Source organism: Haliotis asinina, chromosome 10 (genome assembly GCF_037392515.1).
Source record: "Haliotis asinina isolate JCU_RB_2024 chromosome 10, JCU_Hal_asi_v2, whole genome shotgun sequence".
Classification (NCBI taxonomy): domain Eukaryota; kingdom Metazoa; phylum Mollusca; class Gastropoda; order Lepetellida; family Haliotidae; genus Haliotis; species Haliotis asinina.
This window is the reverse complement of record NC_090289.1, coordinates 39983896-39992853: the sequence shown is the minus strand read 5'-3', so window position 1 is coordinate 39992853 and position 8958 is coordinate 39983896.

The following is an 8958-nucleotide window of genomic DNA, read 5'->3' as shown; positions in this document are numbered from 1 at the left end:
AACAAGATTTGTCATATTCTCTATGGTGCGCAACCACATTTGCTCTACAGTTTGCCTGTGGTCTAATCGTAATGAAAATCAAGGGCAGATAATTTTTGTCTTACATTTACTGAACTGCAAGGCCTGGGGATGTTTACGATGGGAGGAATGGAGCGTTCTTTAACTTCCATTGCGTGGTATGTTCTCCATAAAGAAAATAGTACGGATATTCAGGAATAATGAAAATGTCAAAAACTGTGTAAGAAATGAGTTTCTACTAATAGTTGTCCGTCGCCTTAATGAGTTGGTAAATGTTCTGACGTACTTGAAGGACACCACGGTGAGATGAGAAATTTAAAAGTTGATGACTTTAGATAAATGGTGCGCAGTGCGTCACGATTTGTCCAATATGCATTCGATCCACGTGGCATACTACGTATAAATCTCCCAATAGCGAATTGAGCGAGTTTGTCCTACTTATCGTGCAGCGCCTGTCCAACTTCTTCCAATGTGGTGAACGGCCTTTGACTTTAATGCAGATGTTTGCCTAGTTTGTCCCATTGGGGGATAGCTGTGGGCTCATTGAAGGCCAGGGTGTTATATGGTGGAGCTGGCAGTCGACTTCCTTGTTCTGGTGTTGACCTTAAACAACACGTAAACTCAGGCCCCTTGAAAGTCAGGACAGCAAAGGGGTAAACCATACTCATTCACTCAAAGATGATGAATTATTCACGGTATTGTCCACTGTCGACTGACGTCATAAACAAACAATGAATGAAATAAAGGAAGCGACAACTCTACCATAAGCAGAATCGATACAATAGACAAATAATGGTCTCACGACGTTGAGATCTCACGGCGATCTCTAGAGGGTATTAAACTGAAGAGAAGTTACTCCATTATCATCTGAAACTTTGTCAAACAACAAAGGATGAGGTGTCAGAGGTTCAAACATTTGATAAAAACGCACTAGGCACGTCTCGTGATAAACGTTCTGTTTGAAGCTGGTTCGGAAAGGTTCTTGCAACTATTTGTGACCGAATGGACCCTCGTTTGCCCACATACAAGAGAACCTGTTTTGCTTCACGGCTGTTACATGTCGTCATATATTCACTTGAATATGAGACTTTATTACATTTTACTAGCGCAAATTCCCGCTTACTCATCATAGATCATATTCTGCTCAAGGAATTCATTCCATACAGATTTTTGAATGTTGGCCCTTTCTCCCTGAACGCACTTTACTGTACAGGATTCCGTAGAGAACACAATAAAGAGGCAGTGCTAAGCGATATATGTCGCCAGGCCGAAGACCCGGGTTCGATTCCCCTAATGAGTACAGTGTGTAAAACTCACTTTTGGTGTTCTCTACCGTGGTATTGCTGGAATATTGCTAAGAACAGCGTACAGCTAACCTATCTCACGTCGAAGACCCGAGTTCGATTCCCGCATAGTAACAACTTGTAAATTCCATTTTTTGAGTGTACGTTCAAACGTGGAAGAAAGGACACAGTACGACCCTCTCCAGTGCAGATGACCTCTTCGATGCACTCTATATGTTTTATACCGGTGAGACCTCTGTGCAAATATTTGTTCTGATTCACTCGGTGGGGTGGCTTGGAACACACATTGATCATGGCAGTGATGTAGTGAGACTTCAACGACTCTAGATTCCCGCCATGAAAAGATTTTAGAAAGCGAAAATTTATAGTCACGTATGTGTTAAAGTTTTATTGTACGTCGCTTTTAGCAAAATTCAATCAATATTACGGCGGTCATGAGTACAAAAGGTGAGGAAACTAATTTAAATCGTTTGGAAAACTGGAAAAAATATGCCGGTAAATATCTGCAAAATCCATGGCCTCGTTGGTTCATTGAACGTGTTGATTGGTGGCAATAGGCTGTCACCAAACAACAGAGATGTATAAACGCGCTGTGATTTACTACACAGACTAGAGAAAAAGTGCAATAATTTTCAATCACCTCCTTTGAAATCATGATATTCCGAATTATAAGATATATGTGTATGCATATTGACTTTCACAGAAACCTGCCAACAGAATTAATTATTCTTATGATAGATAATTTGATGAAATATTTGTAACACTTTGGTCATAAGTAGTCAGAGTTTACTGGGGAATGGGAAGTCAGGGTGGCCTTGTGGTTAAAGCGTTCGCTCGTCACACCGAAGACCCAGGCTCAATTCCCCACATAGGTACATTGTGCAAAGCCCATTCATGGAGTCCCCACCGTGTAATTTGTAAAAGTTGAAATTTTCGTCAAGCAGTTATTTTTGAACGTAAATCTTCCTCGATAAATATCAACTCCTACACGTGTAGGTTAGCTGTTGTTGTCTTACCCTCTATACATCAGGAGGACCTTCACCTGAGCGGCTTCTTTGTTATAGTAATGAGTGAAGAGAGGGTTTGATTGTAGGATACTACACAAGTGTTCTGGGAGCTGCTTCTGTTACATCAGACTCGACGTATGTGGTGTCGGCGATAAGTGGTTTTCTTCACGTTTAGCAGGAGACGGTTTCGCACACCTCCATCATGAAATCATCCATGGAAAATTTGCATATACACATATATCTTATATTTCGGAATATTATATTCGGAACAGAGTGTAAAGGAATTATTTCATTCTTTTTGTCAACATTGTTTAATGAATTGCTGATGAATATAATCGGTTCATAAGTTCCATAAATAACTCCTAATTAGTCGTTATTAATGGAACTCCTAATTAGTTGTTATTAATGGTTCCCATGGAGATTTCAGCCTAGAGTAAAAACTGGTTAAAACGATCGGACGTTTTTCATCTTTCACAAAATTTCCCTGGACAAAATACACAGTGAAAATTTGAATCCGAGAGACAAGCACTGCCGAGCTTGGAATACATTGGAGGCTTTTATACGCCTCCTTTACATTTGTGATGATGTCTCATTATGTTCCAACAGTGCCTAAACAATAAATAACAAGTTTGGCGTCTTAATGTATGAGTGAGTGAGTGAGTTTAGTTGTGCCCCGCTTTTAGCAATATTTCGCAATATCACGAGACACCAGAAATAGGCTTCACACATTATGAGCATTCAAAACATTTGGTATAGAAAGACATAGTTGTGAATGCGAGTTTTTCAATATTTGATATCGCCTAGCGCCACTGGATCCAACAATTGCAGATCTGAAGGCACAACTGGAAATGCACTGTTTCACGCCGTGTCACGACGGATGATGACATCCACCAAATGGCTGGTTGAACACCCGAGGTGTTGACAATGCGGCAAATGGACTCAGAAACATGGCAGACAAAGAGAAACTGGATGTTTCAGAAAAAAATGACAACGAAATCAATATTTGTCACGTTTGTACAAAGTCTACATGTCGCGGAATATAGGGCACATACTGCAAAGCATATATATACCGGTTCGTCCATATGCTCAGCTACTACAACATCTTTCACAATGACGACTAATACAGTACATCTCGTAGTCAGGCTCGGCGACGGGACTGATGGTGTGAAACTGTACCCATTGTACCTCTGTACCAATCACTGCATTGTCTGCATGGCTCGACTTTTAAAATGACAACCAGTGTCATTACACTGAAACACTGAAAGTTGTAACATATTTACATACACATGTGCATGTACGCACTAACACACTCTGATCGCCTAGAAGTCGTCCCTGAAGCCGTTCTGAGTGAGTGAGTTTATTTTACGCCGAATTTTGCAATATTCCAGCAACATCACGTCGGGAGAGACAAGAAATGGCTTCACACATTGTACCCATATGGGGAATCGAACCCGGGTCTGCCTAAGATAAGAAAGTCGTAAGTTAATGTTAATGTACGGCACTTAAAACTATCTTAGCCGAAAGAGAACTTCGAAAATCTGGATCCTGGTCTATCGAACGCTTTACGCTACAAAGTAATATCGAATGACCAGACGCCAGGATTAGATTAAACTACGCTTTCTGAGCAAACCTCCTTGAAAGTATAATGAATTCAAAATTAGTAAGCGATATTCAATATAGAAGAGTATTCTGTTAAAGAAGAAATATTCTCATTTCTATATATCCCATATATGTAATAGTAAGTGAATATAGTTTAGGCTACTGGGTAGTAAGGTCTGAGTGATCGATGGCGCTTCTACATTTACCAAATATCAGCCGTCGATTTCTCTACAGAGAAGTAGGATTACTCTTCCAGGGTCACTTTTAAATCTAATTTGCCATGCATGTTCACGTCAGGATATCAACATTTCTGTATTGTGTGATCTATAACAGACAAGATTCAAGTTTCAGACCTTTATCGGATTAGAAACCCTTTGTTCTTGCGTCGTACGTTTTAATCCCGATAGCAGTTGGCACAAGTCATCTATCTGTATACGATAACAATGTTCTTGAATTCCACGATTACACACTTCAGATCTCACAAGCACCGCCATGTTTATTCGAAGCAAACTGCTCCATTAAAAAAACTTGTTCGGTTTTTGCTATCAAGTTGTTATCGCTTGTCGCGCAACAGAAGTATGAATATACTCTACAGTGCCTTATTAGAAGAAAAACGTAGTCCACGTGACCAAAATAGTGAGAACGAGTGTGAGTTGGGCGTAACGCTGATTTGAACACTTCAGTAAAGCTTAGGAACAGGGACATAGTGCTGACAACAGGACCCGTGAAGGTGAAGAATAGGCCCTCAGTAACCCATGCTTGCCATCAAAGGCGACTATGCTTGTGGTAAGAGGCGACTAACGGGATCGGGTGGTCAGGCTGACTGACTTGGTTGACACATGTCATCGGTTCCCAGTTGCGCAAATCGATGCTCATGCTATTGATCTCTGGATTGTCTGGTCCAGACTCGATTATTTTCAGACGCCGCCATATAACTGGAATATTGGTGAGCACGGCGTAAAGCTTAACCCACTCACTGACATAAGTATCAGCAAATCTTTCCCTCTATCTTGCTCTTTGATCTGTCAGCACTGAGGGGATCGGATGGTTAGGTTCGCTGAGTTATTTGGCACATGTCATAGTGTCCCTGATGCGTAGATCGATGCTTATGATGTTGATCACTGGATTGTCTGGTCCAGACTCGATTACTTACAGGCCCCCATCATATAGATGACACATGCTGAGTGTTGCGTTAAACTACAAACACACGTATTCATTTGCTTGGATAACGTTTACAGCCTGAATCATGGAATGCAGGGTCACCAAGTAAGGTTTCTGAAACCCTTCACCAAGACCTGTCTCCTGGATTAGTCAGTGCATCTGTCAAGCTGACATGTCTTAGAGTAACTTAAATGTGGTATACTCCAGCGTTAGGTGAGATTCAATATTTACGGAGTTAAGTAGGCCACTGGGAAGCGATGACATGTGTCAACCGAGTCGAGCCAAAACACCCGATCCTGTTAGTCGCCTCTTGCGACAAGCATAGTCGCCTTTGATGGCAAGCACGGGTTGCTGAAGGCCTATTCTACCCCGGACCTTAGGAAAGCACAAAGGCTCATCCTTCCATGATTGATTATCGTGATCGATACACCTTTGTGTGCCCAACACTGGCGTCCTTTCTCAGTAAGGTTATGTTGATATTCATATGCTTTCTTTAAGATGACATTATCAACTTATCTAGTCCAATATTTAATAATTATACAGTATATATTCACTTACAATGAGTACCTGCCAAGTTCAACACGGACAAAAATATTTGGGGTATTCCTTGGAAGACAAAGAACTTGTTTACAAAATTTGTCGTGGGTGTTTATAACATTCGGTGATGTGTGAAAGCCCCATACTCCACTGCCATATAGCAGAATTGGTGGAATTTTCACACCAATATTTGAAACAAGACATGAACAGGTAAATTAGAAAAGTTAGGTATTGAGGATCTGACAATGGATAGAACTTTCCACGCCCGTTTGGCCAAAACCTATTGAGTGGTATACCATGAGCCTGAGCTTGACAGGTGAACCCTAAAATTCATGTATGAGGAGACAATTTCTAAGTTGTTATTATTAAGAAAAACCTTTTCACCTTTCTTCAGTCCGCCACCTTTTCTAAAGACAATAATGTTACTCTTGATTATGTTAATTTTAAGTATAATTCAACCGTAACTACCCTTAACACAATGAAGTGAGACATTTACTGTTACGATTGTGCCTAATGTTACGTTAGGTTCCGGAAATCAACCTGATAATTTTCGCTGTCACCTATCCTTGCGAAGTGGGTATATGCGTGATGGATTTGTGGTTTTTCAAGGCCACGGTGCCAAGAATGAGTGAGTAGTCTAGACGTGTAGTCGAAAGCATAAATGCTCTGTTCTTTTAACATATAATCTTTGCGCCCTTGTTTACAATGTTTTTTTTTTATTAAATCGATATCCTGGAGATATTAAAGAGACGTACCACTGTATTCATGAGAATGAGAAGAGAACCGAACCTCAGGCGTGACGACCCACCGACCATGAATACACAAATGCCGTGGTATTGAGACATGCTGGATATTGCGTCCAAATTCCGTAATTATTTCATTTTCCTCCAAAAATGTTTTCAATCAGTGTAGCAAAAGCTAAAAACAGTAAAGGTCTAACCACATAGAATTTAAATCAGTTTAGTGTGTGAATTGGTACAAGCAGAATTGTTATCGAAAACATGTTGTATGATGATTCATAATAACCCATTAAGGAAAAGGAGCTTGTTTAAGAGTTTGTACATGCGGAAGTATCATACGGATTTTTATATCAAATTTTGAACACAGGGTAACGTCAATTGAATGTGCCATGTTGTTTACTTCGTACATATTCAAATCCAAATGACAGCCTACTTGGCCAGGAGGTGCTGCCAGGAGTCAGGAGGAATTTAATATCTTCATGCCAGTCAGAATGCAGTAGTGGTGAACTCAACGTTAAACCTAGTCTCACCTCACATCAACAAATACCGAATTCTAAGATGTCATGTGTAATCACATCCAAAAACAGAAGAGACAAAATAAAACATACTAAACACATTAGTGGACACAATTAATAATAAAGTTCGTTAAGAAATACAAACTAAACATTGATGGTATTACGATGCCGTAATGAGCCTCCATGCCGCTGTCGAAACCGGATATAGGAAGGCATACACATGGTGCCGATCGATATCGCCAACGCTTTAAGCGGAAAGGAAAGACAACGTATAAGGGTCGCTATCTGTTGTCACTTCACGAGCTGTGTCAGTCCGCGAACACAGTCGCCAGTGGCGGAGGTATACATCGTGTGGGACAGGTAAGACCTATTTCATTGTTTGCATCCATCTGCGTCATTTAGTGGATATATTTATCGATTACTATTTCCTGGTAAGGTTTACTTTTTTTGCAAAACATTTCCTAACCAGGGCATAGTACAATGCCCGCCTTTATAACTTTTATTGTTGTAATGGTTATTGATATGTTATCGTAAATTGTTTACATGCATGGTCTTCATAATGACTTATTTAATTGAATACTTTATGGATACTTCATTTTTACTTATCAGTGTTTATTGATTTGTATTGTCTTGCTGAGCAACGTCTAAAACTTACTCGCAAGTAAAAAGCGTGTTTCAAATCGCTGAGTGACAGTTATTCGGTACACCCAGTGTTCAAGTACATGGAACCAAGAACGACTTCTTGAAGAGCGAATCCTAACAGGCGCTCGATAACACAGTTGGATAACAATAAATAATTGCATAATTATTACTCACGCATGTAATATAGCTGAATACTGAGGGTACTTCAGTCAGAGATGAGCGCCCCTTAATAGGGGTGAGAATAGAGTTATGAATATTTACTAATCTGTGTATGTTTCAACAATCAACTTTCACCCAACGAAGCCATGGACAAGACATGTTAATGACGCAGGAATGATCCTTAACGGTTACATTATTATGACATCCATCAACTGTTGTTGCAAATGATCCTGCACAAAGCAAAAGCACTCACTGGCCTTTAAAAGTCCATAAAACTCGTGCGACTAAAGGCCATATGGACAAATTGAGAAATTTGACAAGCCAACCATATGTAAATCGGAATATTCTGTCATGGATTGATAATTCTGGAAGTAGAATCACCACATTCACGTGTCATCCATTGCATTTCTCTAGCGCCTAACAGGGAGCTTGGGTTGTCCGTGTTAATTATATGCTGAGCAAGCGATAAAACCTTTTTCATCGTCACGAATCATCGTTAAATGCAGAACTGATAACTATTTAGACGAACCCCACTGACTGTATCCTGTGCAGGTATTTAAGAATCACTAACAAATTGTAGAACGTTGCACTATTCGTAGCACCGAGCATTGATACATGTATACAAGACACGTCAACTTCTCTTGAAATAACATTTGAACATATGGAATAAGTGAAAATATCGAACTGCAATGGACACCAGTTTTGTTTTGGAATGGTCAGATTTGGCAATGTCATTGACATGACCATTATAAAACTTTTGAAAGTTCTACTGAGACCTTTACAGTTGTAACATTGACCATACAGCTTTTGAGCAAGAATGGCCCAACGCTATTTGAAATCGTCTCAGAAAGAACATGCGCGATTGTATCTCAAAATGTAATGGCCAGCGGCAGGAACTGATGTGATATTGATCGACAGCAAAGGAAATTGACAAGCTGAAGTCACCTCTGTAGTATATACCACTCTGTTGTCATACATTTCTGAAGACAGGTGTGTCACTCCTATTCTTTCTACGTTTATCTAAATATGATACATCTGAGGTTTCTCCTTTTATCTTAGCTCAGATGGGTAGATCTGGTATTGACATTTCATAGACACTGAATCATAACAGGTCAACAATTTACCTTTAGCACCTTTAGCTAAATTCTCTTGTTTGGGCTTTACTAATCTGCTTTACCAATTTACGTTTGAAACTATTCTAATTTACTTTATGTGATACGATAGATATGACAACGCTGCAAAGTCCTGTTGACCTTTGGATAAAGGACATGAAGGC